Raw genomic sequence first — 12,548 nt, 5'->3', positions numbered from 1 at the left:
GCTGGGCATGTTGTCTTTGATTTTCTTTTACCAGGACCGGCTTTCAGCAATATAATGTTCCCTCTCCAGGACGCAAAGGAAACCAAACACCACCATTAGAAATCTTATTTCATGGTGTTGTGTTTCATGAGTGGTCGGAATCTAAGTTTCCAGCCACTCATGAAGAAAATGGACATTCTCCAATGTTAAATTCGGCTTTGATGGAAAATCATACCTTGAAAACCGGATCTTATAAAAGAAAACTGTGTATTCAATAGCGGCGGCGTTCTTTGCATGCAGTCTATTCAAGTTTGTATCTCAAAAAGTTGATTGGTCAACACCTTGAATGAGTTTGCCATTTCATCTTACTCTCTTGTGTGAAGGGAAGCTTGGGCAAGCCCTTGCTCTTCTCTTCAAACTCTCTTCATGAAAGAGCAAACTCATTCAACTTGTTTTGACCTTGCAGGCTTTCCTCAAGCCTCACTTGTAAAAACTCCACGCAAAGAAGGCCCCTGCTATTGTAAAAATAGTTATTACTCCATGGAATAACGTTAGCTGTTCATGAAGCTGTTCACTTGACAAGCCCTAAAGCCTGCAATGATACTGGTCCAGTTACTCGACACAAATTTTATCACATAATTTTGACAAAGAAGTGATTCACAGCTCACAGACCAACCATCCTGTTGATGTCGTTTACATTGGCCAAGCCGTTTTCATCAAGCTTATTTTTGTTCTTGATGAAGCATTTAGTGTTACTAAACACTGGAAAAAGAAAAGAGCCGGAGGAGTGCAAGAACTAGTGAAAAATGAGTGTGTTAGAATAAAATCTTATCAAAATCTTATCCGGAAAAACAAGAAACGACCATATTAGAATCGAGCAACTCTTCTCCGACAATAGCTTTCATTCATTGAACCAAATAGCAATTCAGAGCTCTTTGGTGGAAGTTTGGAAGATTCTCAATGATCGAACGAAAGGAACAGTTAAGTCTTTTCTGCCTGTGGTTGGTGCCCCCATAGCCACTCGAAGTACAGTCCCCTTCGGAATGAGTTCTAACTAAGGCTTCAGTTACTCTTCAAGCATCAAAACACCGGATTCAAATGATGTTGGTGTTTTTTTTTTTCAACAGAAAATGTAGAAAGTGGCTTATAAAGTGGTGTTTTAAACATTTAAAGTATGTTAAAGGGTACGTGAAGGGTAGTTAAAGCCATATACAACTCTTAGAGCCACATATCTTTATCTAAATGTGTTTGGTTTGGATCTGGGACGCAGCTATGAGCTCATTGTTTTGGAACGCCGGAATTGAAGGCTCCAAATTCCACCGCTATGCACGGTGGTGCGTTGAACTTACTCACTGTCGTACTGGATTCTACATAGTTCGTGTTTGTTGGCTTGGATTCAGTGCAACCAACCCCCCACCTCTTCTTACCGCTCCGCACATTGGACCATTTCGGGTGATGATGGATGGATCGCAAATTGGCAGCCATTCAGCCAGCCAGCCAGTTACGTGGCCGCTTTCCCCTTTTAGAGGATAGCAGTCGTGGCTTCACGTTTCCGCCGTAAACACGCCAAGTCTTGACCGCATTTTCAAAACCCGCACCCGTGGAAACCAGTCGACATCTGGACGTTTTTCCGAGGATTTCCGGATCTCCTGAAACCCGTGGTCCGGATTCCAGAGGATTCCAGTGGATTCCAGCCCTTTGAGGACCTGTGGCCAATTTTTTTTCAATTTCAGGAACTGGGCGATGGAAGCCGTGGATTCCCCCGTAGTTGCCGTTCCCGTGGAGGCCCCGAGGATCAACTACGGGCTCTACCTTTCGGTCTTTGGATGATGATGATGGTGATGGAACCGAGGAGGAGGAGGATGAGAGGGATATGGATGGATTTTGGGATGCCCATCGGAAAAAGCGGCGCTGGTGGACCAAGGCGTTGCGGAAAGTAAGGCGGTTTTTTGTGTTGTAAATAATGTTTAGAGGGTTTAGAGGTCAACTGTCATTTGGGTTGTTGTACATATTTCTTTCATTTGGGGACGAGTAGAATTTGAATTGGCTTTCAAAAAACATGACCTCCCTCATATTTAGAATATTTATAATTAATAAAGTAAAAGTCCCCATGTTTTTAATTTAAAAGATAATTGAAAAAAAAAAACAACGGGTGTTGGATGCATGTGGTACCTTTACGTTGGTCACCTGGATAAGTACCCCAATACTGTATATTGCAGATCTTGAAAAGATAGTTATTACACTGTTTATTGTTTCATTTAAGTCATGCTTGCCATTATTAAATAAAATCCAAGGTCTTGAATAAAGTTGTAACTCTCCAGCTGATTTTACCGTTCGACTTGCTCACTCATTCCAGGGTCCGGGAAGATGTCGTCTGTCAAGCCAACCACCACTCTGTTGGTTGACCACATGGGATTGACGCTTAATTGCCCCTCAGTGATGCCCACCACCCAGACCGTATTCCAAGCCATGCATGCTCTCCTAAGTTCGAAGACAGGCTCTTGGCATCCAGCCTTGAAATGGCCTGCCCAACATTGATTGTTCCTCAATCCAATCTCTGAAGTGGTATGAAGGGATTTCACTTCAATGTGTGTTTGAGCAAGTCAAGTCCGTACTTGCCTCACCACTCAATTTGGGAATATGCCACCTGGGAACCAAGACCATCCTCCAAACGGATGGGTCCAAGTTCAAGGGCCTTGGGTTTGCACTCCTGCAACGCCATGAGGGTGGGTGGAAACTCGTTCAAAGTGGATCTCGTTTGTTGAAGGATACAGAGAGTAGATTTGTCACCCTCGAGCTCTTAGAAGCTTAGGCATAAACCGCTGAAAATAATGGACGTACCTCCATGACCAAGACTAGTCATCAGGAGGGCTGCACCAATAGCCTTGTCATGTTTCAGGTTCGCCCTGGCCACAGCTTTCTTGAAGCTCAAGAAAACGCAATTTTCAACGTATGACTGCCAGCCCTTATATCTTGACTAACAAATCGGGCGAAAGTTTCTACAGACAGCCTCAATGTACTTGCGGCTGAATTGGCTTTTTGGTATGACTAGTCTTGGTCGAGGTACGTCCATAATTTTCAGTGGTCTATGGCTTAGGTTATCGACTGAGCAATAAGAAAGGATAGAATTTGTTTGACAGGTTTGAGGAGGAGATGAATTAATATGGACTGTAGTGTTTCAATTGGCATGGCTCCTCTTGATCGACCCGATCGAATACTAACCAGATGTTGTAGATCACGAAAAGACATTCATTACACTTCCTTTCATTGTTGTTTCCTTGAAATCACGCTTGCCATAGGCTTCCTACGCCACACAAAATGTGTTTTGTTTACGTTTTGCACTTCAGAGAGCGCTTTATGAGCCAGCCTCTACCAATTAAAGGGCCGATTATTCTTGTTTGAATTAGCATACATTGGAGTTACTTGTTTTGATGCCATATCAAGAATAGTTTGTTTCGTAATCTACCGTGCCTCTTCCCAACCTCGTTTAGGCTGTCAAATATGTGGGAAAATGGGCCCCTACTATTAAACAAGATCAAAGGTCTTGGAAATAGAGTCTTTACTTGCCATTTGATTTTCCGTTCAACTTGCTCACTCATTCCAGGATCCAGGCAGATGCCCACCAAACCAAGCTCCAAGCCCAACATCAAGCCAACCACGCTGTTGACCACATCTGACTGACGCTTAATTGGCAATCAGTGATGAGCACCAACCAAGAAGATCTTACTCCAATCAATCCATGCATGCTTTACCGAGTTCGAAGACAAACAATCTCTTGGCATCCAGTCTTGAAACGCTCGGTCCAACATTGATTGCTCCTCAATCCAATCTCTGACGTGGTATCAAGTGATTCCACGCCAAGGTTCATCGAGTGGTATGGAAAAGACCGCGTGTTAGTTTGTGTGCCTGTTGAATCAATGGGGATGCCATGAGCGCGCTTGGCTTACTTTCAAGCTGAGATTCAACAGAGGTGTGCTGTTGATACTTTCAGAGGTTCAAGCCTAGCCAAAAAAAAAAGCATTCAAGTGGTCGCCTATCTATATCTCTGTATATGCATATCTTTATTTTACCCACTTGTCTGTTTCGATAGTTTGCTCTTAGTTGAGGGCGAGCCGTGTGATACAAAGAATGCATTGATTTGGCCGCAAAATAAACTGGTTAGAATATTATTATCACGACTATCGTCCATGACAAAGGGAACATTATTTTGCTCCAGCTTTCCTTCAAGCATGCATATAATGCTCCTTAGTCTGAACTGAATGTTGAACTTCTAAGGTTCTACGGTCGGAGAGGAATTAATACACCAGAGAGGTTCCAAGCATCGACTCAATTTATTGGCGGGAAAAAGTAAAAAACGTAGCTTAGGGCGTGAGCACAATCACTCCAATTAAAATCATCGGATGCCACGGAAATACAGCAGAAGGATCGCATTGAACCTATTGTGAAGCGATATTCAACACTTCAATATGGCATCATCGTCTGGACGTACGAATGTATGGCATGGGAGATGGTTCTAGCGCAGTTGGTTAACGCGCGACCGAGTTAAACTCGGGTTCATGGGTTCGATCCCAGGTCTCCCCCCCCCCCCTTCTAGTGGATCATCGCCTCGAATGGCGGCCCCAGAACCCAGAATGGGACGAAATAGATGTATATACTGTAAACATTGTAAAAGACCTATGATCCAATGAGAAATATCTCGCAATAAAGAGTTTAAAAAAAATTTGGCATGGAGACAAAAACCATCTCGACTCGCTCCCCAGGTAATCATGGGACAGAATAAGCAAGAGCATTTTTCGGCGAAAGACCATGGTTAGAGTCGAGTCTTTTTCTGTCAATTAGTCTTATTCTTAATGGATTCCTCAAAGAGCTTGGTTGAGATGTGTTAGATGGTCGTGAGCCGGTTTCTGACTAGCTGTTTATTGACTTGACGGCGAGGTATTTATATAGAGAAATGGATGAACCCTGGAGAGTAGGGATTGAAACGGGGCGAGTTGACTTCGACATATTGATGACGAGATGAGAACATAACAGGATGCAACCCAAAGCAAAAGAAGATTAAAAAAAAAATTCATAGTCTACCATCCTTGGTTACGCGATACTTGACCTTTTTAATGACGACATTGCAATAGTGCTAAATTTGGACAATTTCCTGGGCTTGCTTGTTTCTAGAAAGCATGAACAATCAATGCTATTAAGGAGGGTAATGGGACGGATGTTCGGAATATGTCTGTCACCTCCTGTCTTGGATTTTTTCGGGTTTAGCGTGATCACTCCCTGACATTTGAGTGAGGGTAGTTTGCCAATTTGATGCGAATGATTGACGGCACGGACGGCATGATGTCCCAGTCCATTTCAAAATGCCCTTTAAAAAGCCCATAGCGAACCCTGACGATCCTGGCGACTTGCCATTTTTTTCATTTCATAAAAACTCATAAAAAGGGAACACCAATGACGGAGTGGCTAGGGACACAGAATACGATATTTCATGTGCCATGGACCACGGACTTCTAGAGATGAAAGCTACGAACGGAAGCAAATATTTCTTATCTCCTAAGCCTAGAGATTCACTTTGATCCAAATAAGCACTTGATACGACCGCAAGATCTTGTTGAATACATTATCTTGGCCAAACTTGAGCTCAAAACAATGCTTAAGGAACTCAGGAGAAAAGTCCAAAATCATGTAGTAAACACTACATAAAATTCGAATTTTCGGCCTGCTCTTGGTCAGTTACATAAGCTTTTGACAACATAACTTTGAAACAAACCACTTACAAGCAAATATTATAAAAATAGCCTTCTTTGAATTGTAGGAATCTACGCTTCTTATACCATTACTTTTATTTGAAAAGTGGCTCAAAGTCGCAATTACCGAGGGCAAGCCAATTTAGCGGGAAAGTCGTTCACAGCCCGTATTTCTAGAAGTTCGTATCCGGACCCAAGTTCAGTCACTCCTCCAAGATCTCTTCGGCCTCGCCCACCATTCTGCCTTCTTCCCACCAGCGTGGATGGAATCAGGCATCATTTTTATCATAAATTTCTGTGAGGCAGACTCGAGCTTGCGCAATGTTTTTGCTGATCTCTGGATTGTCGCCTAATTCTGCTTCCTCGTTTGAGATGGATGTCCGATTCTCAACAACGTCTTTACTTCTCGGAGTAATAAAGAAGAAAAGATGTGGTGGATGAGATCTCTGAAGGAGCATCCGCGTGGTCCATCGTCAGCATGGTTGGCTTCTCCCGGGCAGAAGAACCAATGAGAAGTCGGATCGAGACCAAGGATAGTTTTGAGGCGGGAAGCGACAGAAATTTTGCGAGGATCTGGGCCTCGAGCCAGACAGACGACAAAGAGTGATCTTAGAGTCGGCGAAGCAGAACATATGTAGGAAGCTTGATATCAAAGGCTTCAGCCTCATACACCTCCGCTCTGGCAGTAATAATTGCCGCCAGAAGTTCCAATCTGGCAATATTTATGCGCTTATGAATGCCAGTTCTCCCTCGTTGAAGCTTGACAAGTGCCTAAACAAATGCTTGCGAACACTGCCGATTTTTTTTTTCATCAAAGATTCTCGGGTTTGTATACCGATACAAGGGAATGAAATTCTCTGTAAGTCAAGGTGAGTCATAATTTATAAAATATTTGGTCGTGCAAACTGTTTGAATTAGCCGCTCTAGGGCACCCTTGAATGTAGGGCTGGTCTGGGATCGTTAACAAAAACCGATCTAAGTCACGTTTAAAACTTAACAATGGGTAACATATGGTCATCTTAATGCATAGAATTGTCTAAGAGAGCACGGCAGCAGTTGTACAAAGTTGGTGCCCGGTTTAAGACAAAAGAAGATTTCAAGCCCCTCACAATCTTTTCATCCAAGTGATTGATTTTATGGCGCATTTCACATGAAATTCCTCGTCTCTCGCTAACGCTATGTCGTATTCCCGGTTAGGACAAAGGGAATGGAGACATTTAAACACATACAGGATTAGGTAACGTTCATACCTACGTTGAATACTGTATAATCCCAATGATTTGAGGCGTTCCCAATAGCTTAATTTAGACATCCCGTTAATATATCTCGTGAAACTCTTTTGTACTCGTTCAATCTTATTTAACCCCCCAGCGGTCATGGGGGCCCAGATTGGGGAAGCGTATTCAAGATGTGGCTGGACTATTGATTTGTACAGAGTTTTCATAGTCAGTACATCTCTGGACTTGAATGTTCGATATATCCAGCCGCAAGTCTGAAAGGCTTTGGTCACTTTTGACTGTACATGCTCTTCAAATTTACCATCGTCTTGAAGGATTATCCCGAGATCCTTGATTGAATTTACCGATTCGATTGGGTTCCGGCAATTATCGATATAAAATAGGGGGGTCAGTACCAACTTGGCCGTATGTCATAATACGGAATTTATCCCCATTTAATTCCATGTTCTGTGCTTGAACCCAATCATAATATTCTGTCTAAGTCGCTTTGCAACTCTGTCCCATTCGCTGTATTTCTTCTAGACACTAGCTTGGTATCGTCAGCATAAGAGAGAATTACAGACGCAAGGGGTAATTCATGTAGTGGTGCGATAAAGAGTATGAAGAGGATTGGGCCTAGTATAGTACTTTGCGGAACTCCGGATGAGACTTGGCAAGTGCGACTCAAGCACCCTTCAACTCGAACAACTTGGGTACGGTCGGTCAGGAACTCTTTGATCCAAGAATACGTATTTCCATTGATACCTATTTTACTTGAATAATTTAAAGTAGAATATGGTCTACTTGTCAAAAAGTTTTAGCAAAGTCCAAGTAAATAACATCTACACATATTATGCTGTAGTCCCTCAATTACGTCGTCAAAATGTTGAATAAGTTGAGTCACTGTGCTAAAATGAGTACGAAACCCATGTTGTTGGTCAGGAATACTACCTTTTTGTCAAGGTATTGTAGAAGTTTTCCTTAACCACCTTTTCCATGACTTGGCAATATTTGACGTTAGGGATATTGGTCTATAATTGCCAGGTATACCCCTATCTCCTCCTTTATAAATTGGCACAATATGGGCAGTTTTTAATTGGATGGGCACCCGACCTTCTGATAAAGACCTATTCATAAAGTGCGTTAGTATTGGAGCAACGACCTGCGCGGTGCGTTTAAGGAACTGGGTGTCACGCCATCAGGCCCTGGAGCACTCGAAAACTTCAAGTCTTCAATGGCTTTACGAACATCGTGCTCATCGATGAAAATGTTCCTAACGAGGAATTGCTGTTTCCTAAGGGAGGGTCCATTGCTACATGATCAACTGGGATTGAAAATACAAGGCAAATTGATTACAAAGGATATTGGCTAAACTGACTGGATTAGATACTTCTTCATTGTTCGATTGTCTAAGGACCCTACAAGGGGATTGGCTTTCCGTTGGAGTTGGCGTATGAGTAAAACGCTTTTGGGTCGAGTTTAACATCTTGGACAACTTTCCTCTCTTTCCACAACTGATCCTTGTCCAGCGAATTTTTCAAAAGAATGTCGATGTTTTTTGATCTTATTTTTAACATTTTGGGATAGGAATGATTCATCATCCAGGGACTTCAGCCTCTTTACAAATGACACCCGTTCTTGAAGAGCTTTTGTCTCCGTTTCGGAATAGTTGCTTCATTTTTCTTATTCGCCAAAAGAGTACTCCTACTTGGTCACATGCCCCTTCAAGTGACGCTTATGAGCAGTGTCATGGCATCGTCAATGTTAGGCTCCTGTTCCATTTTGGTAACAAGGTCAAAAGATTCTATAGTTGAGATTATCAGGGCCAGCATTCTTCATGAAAAGCAATACTTGGCAAGTCCAGTTTTTGAGACTTTGGGGGATTTGGGATGTTTTTTCCTCATGAATTGTGGTATATATTTCCAGAATGCTATGATCGAAGAGGTCAGTTGGGTTTACTTGATAGTAGGAATCATGCCGGATCACTGGCAAGTATAGATCTAGTACACTGTCGACTCGTGTTGCGGTGCCCACGTGCTGGGACAGGTTACCCTCGAACATGAAATCTTCAAGTTTTTGGTAGCAAGTTGAATGGGATTTGGGGAACGGTAATGTAACCAAGGGGGCTAGGATGCCACTCAACTACCGTTTTCGGGAAATTAAAGTCTCCAAGTATGATATGTCGAGAGCAAGTTGTCTTGGCCAGTTCGTTGTGGATGAACATTAAGCCTTCGGAAAATAAGACAGGAGAGCAAGAAGGTGGCCTGTAGATTGTAATTAGGGTAAATCAATGGATTTTATATGAACAATAAGAATCTCGACTTCTCCATTGGACATTTTTGTAGTGGATGTAACATATTCATTTCTTACGTAAAGACACACCCACCGTGCGGAAAGACGGCGTTTTTGGCCTATTCCTGTCACAAGATACAGTGTAAACCATTGATCATTATTTCCTCGTCAAGGACCCCAGGTCTAAGCCAGGTCTCGGTAATTGATATAATGACATTTGTTGCGCCATAGACAATTCTTCGAGAAATTTTACTTTACATGTACCTTTTTGGAGATGAGACAATGAACGTTTAAGTAGATTCCTCTTAAGGACTCGATTTTTTTGCTGTATTAGAGATATTAGGTTTTTCCATCATTCCTTCCAGCCTTAAAAAATCATGCTTTAAGACAAATTGGTTTTGTAAACCCTGAGGTGGAACAAAGAGCATGGACATTGGAAGGATGAAATGTAGCGGTTGGGTGTGAAGAGGGGGAGAAAGGGGCTCTCGTCACACTGGCGTAGTCAGCCCGTGATGGTCCGCTCAGTTGGGCCCAATTGGGTGTATGCGGGATAGCTAATCATCGGTGGAGGAACGGGGAAAAAAACATTATTTGAAGCTTGTGCTTGGGTGCTATGGTTCACAGGGGTTGGCGTCTTCGTAACGTTCCTTTTATATGGACAGTCTTACACTTGGGGTTATAACAACTCCCGAATTTCATGGATTTAATGCACATGTAGGGATGGAAAAGGTCACAGTTTTCTTTGCTACATCCCCTTTTGTTATGTTTTTTCAGTCCATACTTAATTATCACAGGACACCATTTAGGATGGTTCAGCAAACACCCACTTTTCCTATTGGGACAAGGTCGCTTCCGTGAATATTACAAATTTGGACTAGTCAGATGATTGGGAATTAAAGCAAGTGAAATAGTTTTCACTACTGTCCGCTGCTTCCGATGGTTTTGCGTTCTGAGATGAACTTGTCATGATGTCTGACGTTGACAGTACGTCATCGTCTCTTGGCGAGACAAGGTCTTAGTACCAATTACCCAAGCCTGGAGAGCCTCTATAATAAACCGTTTGTTTATAGTTCGCAATCCTTTCATGGAGAACAAGCTCTAGGCAAGCTTTAGCCTCCTCACTTAAGGAGTTAAGGATTTGATCCATAACCCTGGCACAACTTTAGGCAAGAACGGTTAGATCAATCTTTTGACTCTCCACAATTTGCAGCAGAGCGGGCACTTCTACAGAGACTGGTTCTCGCAGTTCGCTGATGTTCGCTGAATCCTTGCATGCTATATAAACAAAAAGCCGAAGTAAGCACTAGCATCACCAACGGCAGCATTGAATAACGGGGGAATATTTGTTTGATCATTCAAAATATACATGCATGCAGGAATGTCATAACCTAGAGGGCAGTCAGAGAAGCGACACTCACGAGATTTCTGCAATTTTTTTGGCTCCCTCGCGGCTGCCTGGTGGTGTGATGGGGATCGGCCTTGACACAATTTAGTTACGTGATCTCAAATTCAAGTTCCGAATTCAGGAGCCAGTGAGTTGATGGCTCGTTTGTTTGCTTTGATAGAAACGAGTAATGCAAGAGAAGTCGATCAGCCCACGACCCTGCTGCAAACAACTACCAACATGTGTTCAAAGCAAAGTCTTAAGTGGCTGGTTGGAGTGACTTTTCTCCAGGTTGTTGCATTTCTCTGACAAGTCCTTTATCTTAACTCATTATGACCTAGTGCATGGAGTACGCCTAGTATTATCATGATTTTTGGTAAGGGCGTCATCCCAATGCATTTTTTCTTGTCATAAGGCTGCAACAGTAATTTTTGCAACGATAATGAATGGTGAAATCATGCCTATGAGAATCAAAAAGTTGAGCCACTGTTTGATGGGACAGCCATCGTTATCGAGGTCTGGGATTGGGCCAGAAATGATAATGCAAGCTCGTCAGATTGTCAAACGGACTTTTGGAGTCCGATTCTGGTTCTTTAGTTGCGTAATTACAAAAAACGCTGGCATTACGTTTGGATGAGGTTTGATGCACACCTGACATTTTTCATGAATCCCATTGTTATATCTTACCCTGATATTTGAAATGAGCACGTTTATTCAAGATGGAGTCGGAAAGAGAAGTGGTAGAACAGGTATTGGAAATCGAACTAGAAATACCAGTATTGGTATAGAGGGAGTGGCTTTAATTATGATTGGAGAAAAGATAGATGGCGTTTATGAAGACTTAATCATCTCCCCTAAAGATGGCATCAAAGGACAAAGGACATTGTTAAGGTTTTTAAAAATTGATCTTTCCGCGGCTGTTGCAGACTCCCATGCCATTGTATTCGGTGGAAGAAGATCACGAGAGGGTCAAAATTGTATCTATATTCTCTATATTCGTCCTCTTTAATCGTGTCCAATTCAGCTTCCTGGCCCTCCAATTGTAAGGAAAGCTACCAGTCACTGATTTTTTCTCCAGGCTGTTGATCACACAGAAAGAAATTGTATGGCGTGTTTAGAAGCGGTACGTGCTGGACGAAAATAATTCGGCAATACATCCTGCTTCCCAGGATGGGAGTGTCATCCTTGGTTTTGATGAAAGCAATAGTCTCTAGAAAGCAACTGCTGGAGTTTGAGTTTGAGGCGGGAATGGAGATAGCCTTGCTGTTCCGCAAGAGGGGGAGTGTCCATGTGGTTGGAGGAGTAGAACAAGGTGAAACCTGTGTTCCAATGAACGGAACTCTGCCAAAGTGCAAGAAGATGAAAGTTCTCCGTTTTTGGGCAAGGTTGATTTTGGAGATGTTCTTGCCCGAACTTATGGCATGTGATTGACACCTCGAGGTCACGTTCCATTTGAGCTGCAAACAATTCGAAAATGCGATGTTACAGTGCTGTTGATCTGATCATTAGTCGAATTTGGCAAAGAGGCGTTAAACTATCCACCATGGAGAATCCCAATCAGATTGCGTCCAAACGAATCCACATCGGAAAGAAAGGAGCTCACAAGCGTTGAAATGGCTGTGAGAAGACGCTCCTCTTTGAGATCAGCGATTGTTTAGCCAAGTCCATGATATAACCTACAATGTACCGTGAATGATGGAATAATCTGAACCACGGGTGAGACTCGTGAAGGATGTGCAGAGCCTCAGGACGGTTGAGGGCGCAAACGAATCCGAGGAAGGACGTGTTCCCACAAGAATGGAAGTGGGGTGAATATCCTTAAAACTGCTGCGCCATGCTGAGAATTTAAAATGAGCAAGTTTATTCGAGATGGAGTCGAGAAGAGAAGTGGTAGAACAGGTATTGGGAAATCGAACTAGAAATACCAGTATT

General features: G+C 42.7%; 1 long non-coding RNA gene across 2 annotated transcripts; it reads left to right on the top strand.

Moving 5' to 3' along the window:
- Window positions 1-1,799: 1,799 nt before the first annotated feature.
- On the top strand, window positions 1,800-3,691 carry LOC131886880 (uncharacterized). Of its 2 annotated transcripts, XR_009373954.1 has the most exons (3): window positions 1,800-1,915; window positions 2,336-2,705; window positions 3,612-3,691. It is a non-coding gene; the product is annotated as an uncharacterized LOC131886880 (long non-coding RNA). The 2 variants fall into 2 exon arrangements; XR_009373953.1 differs by lacking the exon at window positions 1,800-1,915 and having other exon boundaries at window positions 2,201-2,705.
- The last annotated feature ends 8,857 nt before the right edge of the window (window positions 3,692-12,548 follow it).

This window comes from Tigriopus californicus, chromosome 9 (genome assembly GCF_007210705.1).
Source record: "Tigriopus californicus strain San Diego chromosome 9, Tcal_SD_v2.1, whole genome shotgun sequence".
Taxonomy (NCBI): domain Eukaryota; kingdom Metazoa; phylum Arthropoda; class Copepoda; order Harpacticoida; family Harpacticidae; genus Tigriopus; species Tigriopus californicus.
The sequence above is the reverse complement of the archived record's forward strand: the minus strand, read 5'-3'. Positions and strand labels throughout refer to the sequence as shown.